General features: G+C 34.5%; 1 long non-coding RNA gene across 1 annotated transcript; it reads left to right on the top strand.

Moving 5' to 3' along the window:
* Positions 1–4,765: 4,765 nt before the first annotated feature.
* Positions 4,766–5,976, top strand: LOC145556169 (uncharacterized). Its single transcript, XR_014091787.1, has 2 exons — positions 4,766–5,032; positions 5,701–5,976. It is a non-coding gene; the product is annotated as an uncharacterized LOC145556169 (long non-coding RNA).
* Positions 5,977–19,096: the final 13,120 nt, after the last annotated feature.

Raw genomic sequence — 19,096 nt, 5'->3', positions numbered from 1 at the left:
TTTTTTGTTTTCTCAACTACCCCACTACCTCCATATGTTATTACTTTCTCCAATTTCTCCTAAAACTCCGCGCATGGAGAAATGGAGCAAGTATTTAAAAATGGAGCGAGTATAAGATAAAATTGTTAGTTAAGAGTTTTATTTTCATAAAATAAAATTTGAGTGTCACGCCACATTGGATAGATTTAAATAGACTTCATGAACAACCCGGGCATCGCACGAGCACATAACTAGTAAATAAATAAAAGTAATAACTACGGGTTCGTTTGGCATCACTGTGGTTTTCTTTTTTTTGTTTTTTAAAAATATATTATATATGTAACATAATGAATTAAAAATTATTTAGACTTATTAAAATTATTTTGAAAACTGATAACAGAAAAGTGGAAACACCTTTTTGGGGCTTGTTTGGCATCATTTTTTATTTTCACTTTCCTGATTTTTTTTTTAAATCAAAAACCAAAAACACTAAACAAGAAAAAGATGTTTTCACTATTCTGTTGTCAGTTTTCAAAATTATCATGATTTTAATAAGTTTATATAATTTTTTATTCATTATGAAACATATATCATATACTTTTTTAAAAACAAAAAAAAAACAAAAAAACAGAATACCACAGCAATGCCAAACAAACCCTTAGTTTTCTATTTTTGGTTTTTAATTTTAAAAAAAAAAGGGAAACTGAAAACCAAAAACAAAAAATGATGACAAACAAGCCCTACTTCTTCTGTTTCTTTTTAGTTGATTTAATTACCGTTACCGATAAGAAAAAATTGTGAAAAGTTATATTTTGAAAAATTTATCGTGGCGAATGTAACAAGATCCTACATGACTACATTTTTCATTACGTTTAAATTAAAACACAAAACACGATCAAAGGAGAGCGTGTGAATAATGCTAAAGTCAAAACGTATCAACTAAAATAACGGAGGTAGTTATAAATATATCTCTTATCACAAAATAGTTTTTTTTATTTATTTTTAAAATAATATAGATGAAATAGTAAAGTAGCGTAGAAATAAAGTCATGAGAGGAGATAATGCAATAACTTGAATTTTCTCGGGAAATATACAAAGTATAAGCCTTAAGCATACGTTTGGTACCTAAAGTTTCACTTCTTTTGTTTATTGATTAAACAAAGGTGACCAAAGTCGGGTTCGGTTATTCGTAAAGAATTTATTTTGAGGATTCTTTCTCCGTTTCATAATAATTGCAATATTTTGACTACCGGTACACATGTCAATGCATAATTTGACCATTTAAAAATTAATCCAAAAATATTTTACATGGCAGCATAGTACAAGTATTTTTTATATTTTGGTAAAATGTGTGGTCAAAATTCGCATATGAGTAGTGCAAAATTTAAAGTGCTGCGATTACTACAAAGCGAATGGAGTACAATTTAATCAACCTAATATATATTGTTGCTATGTAAAGAGGTATTGGTAAAGGAATAATCGGTCGTTGGACAATCACCCTAAAACCAAACAATACCAACCTAAGACAAGTCTAGGGTAAGTAAAGGATCGTTCCACATGAAATGGGTAAAGAACAACAAGAGTATGAAACGGTTGCAATCTAGTTCAGTCACAAATTGGGAGTTTTGATTAAATAACTACTATGGAGACAAACACTAGGGGGAAATGGGAATCGACACCAACCAAACCAATAGATCAAAACAACAGTCAAACATGAACACAAATTGGGTGATAGAAAGGGAACTCAACATTGCCTTCTTTCAAAGCCACAACACTAAGCATTCATAAACCAAACTCAACTAACAAGATAAGCCAACCAAGTCTTAACGATGGAAAGTAGATTACTAACTCGGGTTTGTCTTTTGATCGGTCCAAGAAAGTATTAAGGCACAAGCAATTTGGATTTGTCACCTAATTGTTGCCTCTAAGACTACTATATCATCCAAACAAAGAAGCGTAATCAAGAGGAATTTAGCATAATCATATAAGAAAAGGCTCACAACTAGACTCCATCTCTCAATGCAAGCATAGAAGTGAATACATGAGCAATAAGTGCCCATCCAATTACACATGCAATTAACCAATTCTTTAACAAATCAATCATTAACCCAAAATGAACATGCAAGCACTAACATCAATCAACCCATGGCTTGGTTGGGTCTTCACCAACCCTACCCCTAGCTAATTAATTAACTACTCACTAATCATGGTAAAGAACATCATAACAACAAATTCTAATTCTAGCATTAAATTAGCAAGTTGAGAAAGTAGTAAGAACAAGGTAGATTGAACATGCAACAACAATTAAATAAGATTAAGGAAGAAACCAACAATTCAAAGTAAATAAAAACAGAAATTAAAGAGTAAGAGATAGAGATAGAGGAAAGAGATTACTTAAAATGCTTTTAAGTTGAGGAAATGTTGAATTCAAGAGAACAATCTTCAATTAATCTACTACATCGATTGAGTTTGAGAAGATCTAAGCTAATTAATGAGAGTTAAGAGAAACTAAGGGCCTAAGAAAATTGAAGGGAAGAAGATCCGTACAAATAAGCCCCCAAAAACTATTTATAACCCCCAATTACATAGTAAACTCCGTAATAGAAAGCTCGCATGACCTTTCGGGCGCGACCTCTCCAAGGCCTGGAGAGGCCGCTGCAAACTAGGAATAATTGGGGCAGAATATTCCGTATCATGGTGGAGAGGGCTCTCCAAAAAGGTGGAGTGGTCGTTCCCCAGGTGGAGAGGCCGCACACCTATGTTGGAGAGGCCTCTCCGCATTTCTTCTTTTTAATATGCCAAGGGAGACAGGAAGTTCAGCATTGAGGTGGAGAGAGCTCTCCAAATAAGTGGGGAGGGCGCTCCAATTGGAGAGGCCACGACCTATGTTGGAGAGGCCTCTCCTCACAAAATTCTTACATTCTACCAAGGAGGTAGTAGCTACATCAGCGAGGTGGAGAGACCTCTCCACTGACCCAGAGAGGTCGCGCCTTAGGAGACGCCGCTCCACTGCAGTTCTTTCCTTTTTTTTTTTTTACTTGGCTCCATTGCTTTGGCTTCTTTTCATCATCTTCTTGCTTTCACCCTTGGTTCATCATCTATAGGCTTTAATTGGTAGTCTTTAGGCCTAAAAACTCAACAAAAACACTAACGACCTGTGAAGCATGGGATACACAAAAATTGCATAATAATAGAGTGACATTGAACCAAAACACTGATTTTATCAAGTAAACAAGGTTCAAAGACACCCTAAAACCATATGAAATTACAAGTTATTAGGTATATTGGTAGTTTCACTAATGATTTTTTTTTTTACGGGAAAAAATAAAATTCTTTAGTGAAACTACCATATGTATTGGGGACAAATATGTATTGGAATTCCTATCTTCTACTCTTCTCAATTCTCAAATCACAGCCATGATTGCTCAAAATTCCTCCTTCCTTCACACAAGCAACACCATTGTTGTTGAGATGATGAAGATGTCACACCCTAAGGGAATAGTAAACTTAGTATGACCCCTAAATTTACACTCTTTGCCTTATAGTAGGGGTGAACAAATCGGGTACTCGATCAATATTTTAGGATCCTAACCCAGAATTGGTTTGGGCCAAGTTATAAAATTTGGAACCGGAATTGAAACCGGTACAACCAAATCCTAAAATTTAGGAATTGGAATTGGTTCCACCGGATATCGGTTTCGGTTTCGGGTATCCACTTAGGGCCTGTTCTCATACGATTATCTTCAGTTCAGTTCTGTTAAGCACTAATCAGTTCAGTTCAGCTCCTAATTTCCTTCTCTTATAAAATATTCATTTCAGTTCAGTTCAGTTCAACTCTAATAAGTTCAGTTCAGTTCAGCTCATTTTAGTCAATGAGAACAGGCCCTTATATACATAAGTGTTAAAATATAATACAAATCATAATTTTTTTGGGTCTATTTTCACTTTTAGCGTTTAATACTTATATTTTATATATGAATTAAGCTATTTTATTTATGTTAAATATTAATATATTTTTATTTTATTTTACTAATTAGTTACATTCAACATATTTGCATTTTTTTAAAATATATTTAGTTTAATATATGTTGGGCAATCGGATACCCAACCAGTTCTGGATCCAAAAAATTGAGAATTGGAAGTGAAATTGGATGCAATCGAGTCCTTAAATTATTATCCAGAATTGGAACTACTTGTCAAATTTCAATTTCGGACTCGCCGATTTTGATTCCAATTTCGGGTGCCCGGAATTTCCGCTCACCCCTAGCTAACAGGGTGTCTTTTTGTCCCCCACCCCCCCCCCCCAAAAAAAAAAAAAGTGGTATTGGGCCATTGTTGTCGAGAAAGGAAGAACAAGAAGAGGAAGAAGGTGATGAGACGAAGAAGAAAGCTTATGTGGTTGATCGTTGGGAAGATAGATGGTGGTGGCTGTGTTGGATTTCGGGTGGTGGTGGTGGTGATTGTGAGTAGATGAGAATATTTGGTTTGTTTTGTTGAGAAGATTTTGCGTAGAACGGACTCACGCGAGTCCGATTGATAACACATATGCATCCACTAGCAGAAAAAAGTAAAAAGGCACCGCTCAATTGCCACCGGTTTTTAAGAATCGTTGGCAAAAAATAGGGGAAAAATGGGCGGGGATATTATTTCCACCGGTTCAAACCGAACCGGTGGAAAAAAATTATTCCCACCGGTTCAAAACCGGTGGCTTACTAATATAAAAAAAAACCGGGCCTTTTTTTTTTGGAAGACAAAACCAACCCTTTAATTTAAATACCCCAAACCCTACTATTTCACCCACCATCAGCCGTTTCACACCCACCACCCCTCATTCTCTTTCTCTCTCCTCGGATCCCCTCATCCTCTCCTCCTTCTCCTTCATCCTCTCCTCCTTCTCTTTCTCTCTCCTCTCCTCCTTCTCTTTCTCATCTTCTTCGATCTCCACCACCACCAATTTTTCCACCACCCCGAAGACCACCACTGCAACAATAACACCACCACCGCAACAATAACACCAAGAACACATGCATGAGCAACAACGACTTTAATCGAGGTTAGGGTTTTATTTTAATTCGATTTTACTTTGATTTTAAACGATTTTAATCGATTTCTTCTAGGTTTTTAAATCGATTTTTTCGGGGTTTTTGATTAGAATTTTTCTGGTTTTTTGAATCGAAGTTTTGGGGTTTAAATTCGATTTTTATTCGGTTATGATCAATTTTTCCTGGATTAATTAGTCGATTTTGAATTTTTTTTGAGTGTTTTCATCGATTTTAATTCGATTTTTAATTGATTTTAATCGATTCTAAGTCGATCTCCTTCTGGGTTCTATTCGATTTAATTCTAGCTTTTTTTTTCTTTTTTTTTAAATTTCGTGAAAATTAATTTGTTTTTTTAGTACGATTTATTTCTCATTTTGTTTTTAATTCTCGTTTTGAAAATCAAATCGATTTTTTTTTTGAGTTCGATTTAATTCTCGGGTTTTAACTAATTTCTGGGAATTTTGTTTGATTTTTTTTCTGGGTTTTTTTTTTCTTTTTTTTTTCTGGGTTTTAGTTTTCTGGGTTATTTTTCTGGGTTTTGTTTATATTTTTGTGTGTTTTTTCTGGGTTTATTTAACCGATTTAAATCGATTTATGGGTACCATGCATACTGTTTTGGTTTTTATTTTTTTCGCAGCCTATTTATTTTATTTAATCGATTTTTTTTTGTTTGATGCAGGTATATTGATTTAGATGTAGATGTTAAATCAAAGAATAAAGATGCAGGATTATTGATTTAGGTGTTATATGGGTTGTTTTTTAATTTTAATGTTGTAATTTTTTTGGGTTTTTGATTTTGATGTTGGAATTTTAGTTTGTGTAATTTGATTAATTTAGTTCTTTTAAATTGGAATTGTTGTATGAGTAAATTAGTTGTAGTTATTAATTTAGTTTTTTCACTCTTAAAAAGTGTACAATTACTAGATACTGATGAATATATATGTGTTTTTATGTATTTTACATATATATATAGTTTCTGCTACAATTTAAGTGAAATAAATCCAAAAAAAAAACTTTTTTTTTTTGTTTTTTATGGGCATTATTGCCACCGGTTAACCGGTGGCAATCCTTGTTAATACCATTAAAAAAAAATCGCGGGAAACATTATTGCCACCGGTTAACCGGTGGCAATATTTGTTTTTTCCACCGGTTTTGAACCGGTGGTGTTTTAATAAGATTATTATTGCCACCCTTCAAATGGCCACCGGTTCAAAACCGGTGGCATAGGGGGGTTTTGAACCGGTGGCCAATTCATATTTTCGCCTAGTGATCCCCACCCATTGCCACTACCTAGCCACTTGTCGGTGCCCGGTGACCAAATTCCTCCTCCTATCCCTCGACGCCGGCGACCCTTCCGCACCCTATATCTTCAATTGGATATTTGAGTAAGAATCTCTAACGTCAACTTTTAGAGGTATGTTTTGGCTTTAGAAAGTCACGATATTCCAGCTGCCTCATCTCTCCTCCGATCCAATCCAGATTCATGATCAAATTCACATCGGTAAAAGTTGAATTCAAAGAAGTTCACCACTTAGAAAGTTAGAATACAATAATTGCAAAGAGTAAAATCATATAGTACAAACACAATCATAATCATCTTAACAATCCCAGCAATAGCAGCTACTATATAAACAATTATGCAATTCCATCCATGATATTAACTAGTTCCCTCTATAACAAAATGCAATTCAGTTATGAATAAATTTCAAACTGAAACAAACAAATTAAGTTTGATGCAAATTCCAACACCATATGTTTCTATTACTACCAAAATAAGATAAGACCGAAACTACCAAAATCTTTCCAGAAACTTCAACAGCAGTATATATGCCCGACCAAAATTATCTAATGTCTGACCAATATTATCTAATACCTGATACTTATTATCTAATACCTAGCCAATATTATCTAATTTCTGACACTTATTGTCTAATTTCTGACACTTATTATCTAATACCTGACCAATGTTATCTAATTTATGACACTTATTATCTAATATCTGACCATTATTATCTAATTTCTAACAATTAATTTTTTTTTTCTGTTTGTATAATTGGACTCACCTGAGTCCGTTCTACACAAAACTTTTCCTGTTTTGTTTTATTTTACCTTTTTTAGTAAATAAGTTGCAAAAATCACTTATTTTTTAAAGAGGGCAAACTCATTTATTTTGGTAGCCTTTTATTTACTTGTTCTTTAAGCTAGGTTTACCTTGTACAAAATAAAAATTTAATTTTGGTTTAGTGTGAAAGATTGCACCTTCCAAGCTTAAGGTTGTGGGTTCATCAATTCCCACTAGAAACACTTTTGAGGAGTGGATCCCGTATCTTTTTTCGTCACTTTAAACCATGAGGGTTGAGGTCTACTTAGAGTCTTTCTCCTTACCTTAAGAAAAAATTTATTTTCTAATCCGTGATTAGAAAATATACAAATTTGGAATATATTAATGCAAATCTAATAGGACTATATTTCATTTTTTTTAATGAATAACGTACATATAAATAGGGCTGTACAGAGTGCGGTTTAGACTGCACCAAACCGCAATTTTGTGGTTTGGTCTAGTTTGCGGTTTGTTTTTTATTTTGTCCAAACCGTATTATTGCGGTTTGGTTTGGGTTTCCAAAAAAATATAACCAAACCAAACCGCAAACCGCAATTGTACGGTTTGTGGTTTAAACCGCAAACCACAAAACTGCAAACCGCAAATATAAACCGCATTTTTATACGAAGTATAATACAATGATATATCATATGGTAGAAACTTAAGATCTTCAATTATATGTAGATTCTTAACTTATTAGTTTAATTGTATGTTAGATTATCAATTAATTAGTTCAATTAATAGTATGATTATACCCTTTTTCGATTAGATTTTTTTATAATCATATCCGTTTGTTTTACTTTTAAACTCTTTTGAACTTAGTTGTGTACCTGTGGTAGTATATTCTCATGTGGTAGTATATTTTCAAATTTTGAGTGTTTGTAAAAGTGTAAGTTGAAAGCTATATTCATTGTTGATTGTTATTGTAGCTGATAAGTTGCTATCAGTTAAATAAATTTGAGGAGGTATTTTTTTTTCTTTGAAAAATTGCGGTTAAATCACAAACCGCACCGCACCAAACCGCAATTTAAATTGCGGGTTGGTGCGGTTTGGTTAAGAATGCGGTTTGGGAAAAATCAAAACCGCATAATTGCGGTTTGATGTGGTTTTGCCCCCAAACTGCACCAAACCAAACCGTGTACATCCCTACATATAAGGTCAAATTTTAGTTAAATTCGATCAGAATCAAATTCGATCAGAACAATTTATACAATTCATATGAGATAATCAAACTAATCAACGCTCAATCATACGTACAATATTTAAACCTTTCTACTCCCTCCGTGTTTTTTTAAGTGCTACACTCACTACTAGAAAACAGGCTAATTGCGACGGACTGCTTCCGACGGACCCATTATTCCGTCAGAAAAAGCTAAATTTCCGACGGATTTTTATTCCGTCGGATATTCCCGACGAATTCTTCAATTCCGTCGAAAATCCGTCGGAAATTTCCGATGGAATAAAAATCCGTCGGAAATTTAGCATTTTCCGACGGAAATTAACTTTTCCGACGGAAAATTCGTCGGAATTTTTTTTTTTAAAAAATAAAACACATTTACCTCCTAAAAAAACCCTAAAAGCATCCGCCTCTTTCTATCTTTCCTATTCTAGTTCTCCTATCTCTTCTTCTCCCTCTATGTCCTTCTCTCTGTATCTCCTCTTCTTCTCTCGATCTCCCCTCCTCTCCTCCTCTCTCGTTCGCTTTTTCTCACGTTCTCCTCTCTTTCTCTTTCCTCTCGTTCTCCTCTCTTTCTCTTCTCTACTTTCCCCTCTTTTACCACCACCACAGCAACATAAACACCGAACTCAACAAGTAATCACCGACATTAACAACAACAAAGGTTAGGAGTTATCTTATTTCGTCCTTTCTCTCTCTTCTCATGCTGAAATTAAAGGTTTTTTTGGTCAAATTCGACCATGAAAACTCTAGATCGGTCGAATTTGACCTCTTAAACCCATTTTCGAGGTTATGTGCGGTCGAAATAAGGTATGTGTCTATTTTTTTTTCAATTTTGATGTTATTTTGTTGTTTTATCGGATTTTTTTACAATTTATGGTGGTTGTGGATGGTGGCTGTTGGAGATCGTGTTTAGGGGCTTGGGTTGGGATTTTATTATTTTTTTTTTCTTTATTTTTTTTTGTTAATTTCTGGGTTGGGATGATTTTCGGTGGTGGCGGTGGTGACTGAGGGGGTGGTGGGGTGGTAGATCTGGTTAGGTAGGTGGTTGTGGCGGTGGTGGTTGTAGATGGGTAGATCTGGTTAGGTAGGGGTTCTAGTGTGGGCTGGTGATACGGTTGGTGGGGTTGGGTGTGGGTATGGTGAAAGTTTGGCTGGTTATGTGAGGTGGGGGTAGGTAGTGTTTGGTGTAGGTATGGTGAAAGTTTGGCTGGTTGTGTGAGGTGGGGGTAGGTGGTGTTAGGTGGCGGCTTGCGGTGGTACGGGGTGGCGGTGTGCTTTTTTTTTTTGTTTTTTTAATAGCATTTTCCGACGGAAATTCCGTCGGAAATTCACGATGGAATTCAGTCCGTCGGAATTTTCCGACGGACTTTGCCGGGCTATAAATCACTTCCAACGGATTGAATTCCGTCGGAAAAAGTGCTTCCGACATAAATTCCGTCGGAAAAGGGTGATTTTCCGACAACATTTATTGCGACAACCGGTTGCGACGGATTTCCGTCGGAAATGGGTTTTCCGACGAAAAATTTCCGTCGCAATTCGCCTGTTTTCTAGTAGTGACTTTTCATTTCCGACTGTGTTATTTTAAATGTTACACTTCCTTTTTTGGCAAAAAGCTACATTAAAATATTATATCTCTCTCCTCTCATGGTCCTTATCCAAACCCACTACTACTTTTTTATTGTATCTTTCCTCTCAAATTCATTACATTTCTATAAAATATTAACCCCACTATATTTCTTTTACAATTTTTTAATACTAGTCCAACTACCCCACTTACCTCTTATTTTATTTAAGTCAATTACATTACCTAAAACTATGTGCCGGTCAAATTGTAACACTTAAAAAAACACGAAGAGAGTAACTTTTTTATTCTATTAACGATTTTTTCAATTTAGTTCCATCCGGTAATGGTAATTATTAATTCACACCCTATTTAGACATAGCCACTAAATATTAGAAAAATTAAAAATAAAAATTCATTAGAAAAAGGAAAATGAAACTCTATTTTACTAATGTTTTATGAATTTTTGGAGAGTTACACATGGTAAATGATAAATAGTGAGTAGGGACATGGATGAGTCAAATAGAAACCTACCTCATCTTAACGTAGACCTAAAAAAAGGGTCATTCGGGCCGGGTACGAGTCTGGTCAGATAGGGTTTGGTCAATTTTGGGTCAATTAATTTAGGTCGGGTTTGGGTTGGGTCGAGTCAATTCGGGTTTCGAGTCGGTAATTCGGGACGGGTATGGTATCGGGTTAACACTTCGGGTCGGGTTGAGTTCGGGTCAAGTCAATTCGGGTCGGGTCAGTCTTATGGTCTAATTATTGGGTCAAGTTCAGGTTGGGTCAAATTCGGGCTGGGTCAATTCAGGTATTAGGTCAAGTTCGAGTCAACTCCACTTCGGGTCCGGTCAGCTTTATATTCGGGTCAATTTTGGGTTTACATTTTTGGGTCATGGGTCGGGTTATTCGGGTCGGTTAGGATTGCGAGGTGTATCTGTGTATGTGAATAATAACCAAATCATAGGAGTTGAGTTCATGGGCCTTTTGCAATAAATTATAATACTAATTTCTCCATATATGTCATTAGTTTCACCAAATTTAAATTAAAGGTGTGTTTCTTTGTAATTTACAATTTTCATTTATTTAAAAAGATTTTCTTACAGATGTCAATTTTGTAATAAAATGTTTGTTGTGTGAATGTGATGAGTACATATTTTTTTTTAGGGGTAAGGGGTGGCCCCACCTTAATTTCCTATCACAAGAATATCAAGGGAGTATCACCCACAGGGGAAGGGGATATGAGCCTCGAACCTGGGTCACTACCACGGGAAATGAAGCCTAGCTCCACTAAGTTTTGAGCTTCATGCTCGAAGACTCGATGAGTACTTAATCTTAGGTTTTTGTATTGTAGTTAAAGGATATTATAGGCGTCGTTCGAAGCGCGCCTACATTAGGCATGTGGTTAATATGCTTGGCACTCATAGAAAGTGGGAATTGACATTATGCGATTTGGGACAACATTTAGGGACAAGGAAAGTAGGGAACCACCAACAAGTTTTTAAGGAACTTGTAAACCATTCACGGATCAATTAAGACAACCAAGAATAAGGGACAACGATAGGCAACAACGATTGACCCGTGAAGGTTACACCCCATTTATAATCCATGAGATTACTAACTTCATAAGGTTCGAAACCACGAAAGGAGGATCGAGGATGATGGTACGAAGTGAGTCATGGAGGCACATTCGCCCGTATTGGCCTGTACTCAATTCTTATAGCGAAAAGTATTCCTGCGATCTCAAAGGCATGCAAACAAATATTCGATTTGCTCCAAACTATTATTAGGCTAAATTAGTTAACTATTAATGCACACATAATTCTAAAATATTAGTGATTACTTGATTAAATAACACGATTAAAATGAACCTAAATAGGTTGTCCAAATCATCTTATTAGTCGTGATTTTTCAATTACATATTCCCTTTAAACATGCAATGGTGATCAATAAATATAATAGAATAACATCAACATTGGAAGCTATTTAACAATAATATCGATAGTCAAATCAAATCATATTGTTGGTGCCTAGAAACTGAGGAAATCAGCCTTGTATTTATAGAGAAAATGCGAGGGGTGAAGAACGGAACCCTAAAAGTGAAAAGGAGCCGCGGAGAAACCCTAGAAAAACGCCGCGTCACGGCACGGAGTACCACGACACGGTGCAGCATACCGTGACACGACGTCCCTTTTTTCCTTAAAACCGTCTAGTTTCATTTTAACCCTATTTCTTAATCATTAAGTACGTAATATTTAGGTGCTGCTTCAGAATTTCGGGCTTATTTAGACTTAGGGTTTTTATTATTTATTAATCAGGTTTAATTAATAAATAACATGAAATGGATTAAAAAAAGGTTTGGGCTAGAATATGAGTTGAACTGAGTTTGAATAAATGGTTTGACTGATATGTTTGACAGAATATAGGTTTTAAACACTTTTGGGAATAAATACTTGACCCGACCAATAATGGCGGTGAAAAGTTGTACATCATTGTGTTTGGTTTGGGGAGACATTTTTAGATGTCTACATATACTACTTTTTTTTAAGAAAAATAAAGCATATATTAATCAAGTAACGTCGAGTTCGGCCATGGTTAAAAGACCTAGCTAAAACGAGCCCATACAAATTCTTTAGGAACAACTGTTAGTTTCCCACCGAGCTACTGTACTACATTACCTTCCCTTTTCACATGTTACTATTGTTCAAAGAAATTGTTACAATTTATAATGATACACATAATTGTTTCAGAAAATTCTTTTTATTTCTCTCTTTTATCTAAAAATGGTTTTATTGTTAACCTTCGTTATTTGTTGCTTCTTTAAGGTGTGAGAAATGTTGGGTAGTTGAATTTCTGAGTGTAACACCCCGTCCTAATCAACGAAAAGATGCCAGCGGAAAATAACATTAGGACGGAAATGCCTCTTAAGAGACAAAAAGAGATTCACAAAAGAAAGACCTAACTTTAGTGTTCCATAACAAAATAGACAATAATAGGCTCAAACACGGCCTATAAAGCCTTATTACACTCAAAACATCATACGGGGTACATCAAAAGTCTTTTTAGTAACAACCTCCATCAACCAAATCAAAAAGGATATAGAGAAATACTATAACATAGAAGGACTCTCTAACGCCGTCCTCATAAAAGTCTATGATGACCAACAAAAGAGGTAGGTCCTACAACCAATCCTCACTGACCCAGCCCAGACGGTGATATTCCTACAATCACTCGGCATCTGTAACAACAACAAAAATTCCACAATCAGTGGGGAGTAACTAGCAGTTCTCCCTAAAACAAAGAATCTCAAAGTATACATGAAAGACTACGCCATTAGAATGCAACCAAGAAACATGGCAATTCATAACACAACAATTAAACTTTCTAAGAGAAATAACACGAGTTATAATTTAAGACTCATAGTTTAAGATAGCCCAAATCATAGAAATAAAATTTAAAGTGATTATTCAAACAAATGATAATTTAGGTAGAAATGAGCGCGCTGGTGGATCCCGCAGCCCACTTCCTAAGGTTTGTCAGGGCGAACCTCCAGACGATCCCGCAGCCGTCTGTGTCTAAGAATGGCCAAACTCCCGGTTTTCCTACTCGGATTCCGCATCCCGAGTAGTTCCGGACGACAATAATTAACCCAAGTGATACTACTTGAATCCCGCAGCCCAAGTAGTTCGCATGTTCTAACCATTGAATCCCGAAACCCAATGGCTTCTTACACTCAATAATTTAAGGGAAATAGTAATAATATACTTTACTCAAAAATCTTCCAAAAATAGTAGAGAAGCCAAACGGCCTTACACTCGTGCTCATCAATCAAATTAAGTAATGATCAGCTATACATGGTACCCATTTAAGAACCAAAGCAAAATCCACCCATTTTACACATAGTCGTCACAACAGGATTATATTAACTATTTCCATTTAACGATTATGCATGCGTAAAATAAGTAACACTCCAATAACATTCATTTCGTTTTAATAACCATGATTACTCAAATAATTCCTTTAGCAAATGAAACAAATTGATGGTAGTAGTATTTTAATCATCTCTTAATAGTATATACAATACAAGTAGTATATATAAAAAAATTAAAAGAGCATGTTTGGGTGCACTTCCACCAATTGAATAAACACGTGGCTAACATTTCCCTAATAACTAGAATTAATCTACATCATAGGCTCACAACATGGCAAGATTATAGGTGACAAGAGTCATGTAAATAATTTAGAGAAGATTACATATTAATAATCATATAATTCTACTAGAAACAATTCATACGATTGAAATAAACTGATATTTCAATTCCTTCCTTACCTATAATCTAAAATCTTGACAAAATTAAAGGAAGTATGTTTCATGCATTCCACTAACATAATTTGCCTAATAATTCATTATACGTGGCTTGAAATTAGGACTAGGCTACATATTAGACTATCAGCTTGGCATGATAATAAGTGAGGTGAGTCAAGTATACAAACCACCGAGTTTACAAATTAATCATTCATTCTCACGCAAACCCATCATACAAAACCAACTAAACCGTCACATATATAATTAACATGTACATAAGATACGATAGGGCCAGTAAGGTATATGATTATATTTAGCAAAAATACAACTTAGCCCACTCTAATTCGTAATCTGACATCCATAACTATGAAATTCTAAGTTTAAGAGATAATGCTAGTTACTTTATTGTAGGGTAAAAGTTACACAAGAAAGACCAATTAAAGAACAGTGCTCCCCCGTCAATCTACTTCACTTGAGTACAATAGGTGAATTGTGAGTGGAATTTTGTGAGGAAAAATAGAAAGATTTGGCAGCCATGCAATACTCACGACATACTACCATATTTTATAGATGAAGTAAGAAGTTGGATGGAGGGAACTTGGATAGTTTATAAGAATAAGAAGTGAATGACAATTAATGCGGTAATTAGTGAAATAAAGTGAGGAATTAAGGCATCCAAAGGTTAGGCACAAACTATAAATTAACTCCTAACTCTTCACATTATCAAATGCTCACCCTCCAAGTTCACGCACAACTTGGTTTCAAGAAATAGAGTTGGTCCAAATAAAAATGAAAAATGAAAAGGCAACAATGTACGTCAAATATCATACCAGTCATGCACCAATTACTCACATACATACTACACAAATTATTCTTAACTAATACTATTATAAACTAACAATATATATATATATATATATATATATATATATATATATATATATATATATATATATATATATATATATATATATTTATCGTAATTAAAGATAATAATTCATTAGAAAATAAGTTATTAGGGAAATCACTCGTTGTAGGCGTCGTTCGAAGTGCGCCTACGTTAAAAGCATGTGGTAAATATGCTTGTCACTCATAGGAAGTGGGAATTGACATAATACGATTAGGAAAAAAGCAAAGTAGGGAGCCGCCAACAAGTTTTTAAGGAACTTGTAAACCGTTCACAGATCATAAAAGGCAACCACGATAAAAGGACAACGATAGGCAACAACGATTGACCCGTGAAGGTTACACCCCATTCATAATCCATGAGATTACTAACTCCATATGGTTCGAAGCCACGAAAGGAGGATCGGGGATGATGGTACGAGGTGAGTCATGGAGTCACATTCGCCCGTGTTGGCCTCTACTCGATTCTTATAGTGAAAAATGATTCATGTGATCTCAAAGGCATACAAACGAAAATTCAATTTGCTCCAATCTATTATTAAGCTAAATTGGTTGAATATTAATGCAACATATAATTCTAAAATATCGTGATCACTAGAATTAATAACAAGATTAAAAAGGACCCTAAACCGGTTGTCCAAATTATCTTATTAGGCGTGATTTTCAATTACATATAATATTCCCTTTAAACATGCAATATGGTGATCATAATACTAAAAATAGAATAAGCATTAATATTGGAAGCAATTTAACAATAATAATGTTAGTCAAAGAAAATAAAAATAATAACCTAATCATGATGCTAGCAATATTAAAATAAAATAAGAGTAATTAAATTAATTAATTACTCACATTCCGCGCGTTCCTTTAAATTGCTACATCATGAATAAACTGTTAGTAACTTCAATAAAAATATAAAGCAAATGAAAATTAAATTAAATAAATATAGATTTGATTTGGTCCAAACCCTCAGTTATTTATACCTTTCACGCCTTGGTTTAAGGACGGAACCTCGGGTTTAGTATAGACTCCTTGGAGTGCGTAAGGGAAGAATGGTGTAATTAGGAATATAGGTTTAAGGCTTAGAATATGGGAGAGAGAGAAGAGAATGATTTTTGGTGTAAAAGAGAGAAATAGAGAAGGATTTGATGATCAAGCTTGTTGATGATTGGAAAAGGGGTGATATGACCTCTATTTATAGAGAAAAAAATAAGGGTCGAAGAATTAAGATAAGATTCGAATTAAATCGGAATAAAACTCGATAGACTGCAGTTTTTGCGGTTTTTGTTTTTATCATATCTTTTGATCCAAAAATCGGAATAAGATATCGTTGGAAAGATATTGAAGTCTGTAGACACCCAAATGTGTCTCCCCAAAACCAAACCCAGTGATGAGTGCCTTTCACGTCGAATCATAATCGAATGAAACGAAAGTGTGGAAAGGTCTAGTGTTGCGGGAAGTTTTATTTCTTTTCTTTTCTCTTCTCCCTGTTTTTGAAAACTTTATTTTAAGAAAATATCCAATCCAGTTTGGTTGGTCCATGATATGGGTCCAATAGTGGTGTAGTTGGATGGGGTTTGCAAAGACCTTTCCAACGATATATTATAAGTCCAATTCCGATGAATATTGAGGAAGTTATGGCCAATTTACTAAACTGGGCCCGGTTTGAGCTTTAAGTACGGCCCAATGATCTAGGGGAGGGCCTAGTATGATTTATCATTCCTAATGTAATTAAGAATGGTTTTGGTCTTCTAGAACATTCTAGAAGGTTTTATCATTCTTAATTCAATTAGGATTCTTCAGAGTTTTAATTAGATCAAATAGCATTTTCGACTGAAATTATATTATTTTATCTTCCAGTACGGGAAATTTATCAGATTTTCGAAAACGCATTGAAAGCCGGTTTGGCGTCCAACCCCAGGCCTTGGCGCCTGGAATCAGGATTGGCGCCTGGCGCTAGCCACTGGTCCTGGCGCCAATGAGCCAGGGCTGGCGCCAAGTTAGTTTTGTGGTCTTCAGACTCTGTTTTGATAATTATCTTTTTTGGATGATTTTCTCTATAAATATCGTATCAAAAACTCCGTTTTCATTCACGGATTGTCCATATTCATTCATCTACAACTCTCTTCCATTAATTTTCAATAACATTCATTCTTTCTTTCTTCTTTGCTTTTTAATACAAAATTCCGCATTCACAAGATCTAGAAACACCTAGCCATATTCGAAGTCGCCTTCGCCCTAGACGTGAAAGGTTTTAATTTCTGAGGGTTTGGTCCCAAATCTCTATTTCAATTATTTAATTTAATTGTTTTGATTATTATTTTCCTTGAAGTTACTAACGTGTGTATTTTGTAATTAGAAAGAGGTACGAGGCATCCAAGTAAGTACTTTATTGGTTTTTATTGATATTATGATGTAGATATCATGTTTACATTGTTATTTTGATTCCTAGTATCATGTCTAGGGTAATTTTAATATTAAATATGATTGCTATGATGCCTTTTATACTCTTCCTAATATTAATTCATGTTAGTATCATGTTAGGGATAAAACTTTGATTTTTATTGTTTAGTGACATGCTAGGGTTTGTTATTAATCTTGTTAGTATCATGCCTAGGATCTTGCTATGCTTTAACATGATTATGATTATGATTGATATTATTTTTATTAACGATGATGATTATTATTTATTATGTTGCTTGATGATTTATTTATTTATTGCTTGATCACCTTTTATGCATGTTAAAGGGAATTGGTATTTGCAATCACGCTTAATAAGATATTAATAATCTTGTTTAGGGTTAATTGTGATTATAATTTCAAGTGATCGCCAATAATAGATTTATTTGTGCATTAATGTTCAACCAACATACTTAAACAGGTTTAGGGTTAACCTATTGATTGTATGTTGATCAGAAAGCGCACATGAATACGATCAGAATAAAGTAGAGGCCTATTATTAGGGCAGGTTCAATCTCTTTTAGGTTGGATTTGTACCATCATCCTCGAACCCTTATTTGGTTCATGACCTTATGGAGTTGACGATCTCTTGGATCGTTAAGGGGTGTAACCTTCACCTCGTGAACGGTTTACAAGTTCCTTAAAAACTTGTTGGCGACTCTTTTGCTCTATCTTCTTCCCTTTTGGACGCCACCGTACTTTAGTCTATGATCACAGTGGGGTTCAAGCTAGTGGGATTTTAAAGGCTTGAAACTATTCCCGACAAAGTCTACTTTCTAACCCAATAAGAATCAGATTAAAATATATTATAGAATAAAAGATATGGTCGAAATAGTGAGACGGTGTAAGTTTTGGATTGAGTTTGATATTTTATTCATATCTTTTCCGTTATAGCTCGAAATTGATATTATAATATATCATTGGAAAGATAATTTCAAGGGCTATCCAACCATATAAAATTTAGATAAAAAATATGAGGCACGAAAATCATATCTTACTATCTTTGAATGTCTTTCAATTCGGATAGAAATAGGATTTTCAAAAAGAAAAGTTTTATTCAATTTCAAACTCTTTAATCTTATCTTTTTAAAAAGGATAATTAAGATATTTTAGAAACTTATAGAAGCTTTTAATTAATCCTAATTGGTTTAGGAATGGTATTAAATAATTTGGACCCTCCACATGATCATTAGGTCGTAGGTAAGGTGGGCTTAGGTTCGGTTTGGGCTCAATTTAATATTTTGGCCATAACTTATTCGTTATAACTCGGATTTGGGCTTATAATATATTGTTAGAAAGCTCTTTTAAATCCCCATCCAACTATTCAATCATTGGACCCAGATTATGGACCAAAATAAACTGGATTAAACGTTTTTATAAAAAGGACACGAAATGAATGATTTTAAAGGACACGAAATGAATTATTTTGGATTTAAAGGCACGAAAAGAGGAAAATAAGTGAAGGTTTGGGGAAATGGGCTAGGAATTGGGTTGGTTTATGAAATGAAAAAATGGATTTGAATATGGATTTAAGCACTCCAAAGATTAAATACTAAACCCG

This window comes from Chenopodium album, chromosome 8 (genome assembly GCF_948465745.1).
Source record: "Chenopodium album chromosome 8, dcCheAlbu1.1, whole genome shotgun sequence".
NCBI lineage: Eukaryota > Viridiplantae > Streptophyta > Magnoliopsida > Caryophyllales > Amaranthaceae > Chenopodium > Chenopodium album.
The sequence above is the reverse complement of the archived record's forward strand: the minus strand, read 5'-3'. Positions and strand labels throughout refer to the sequence as shown.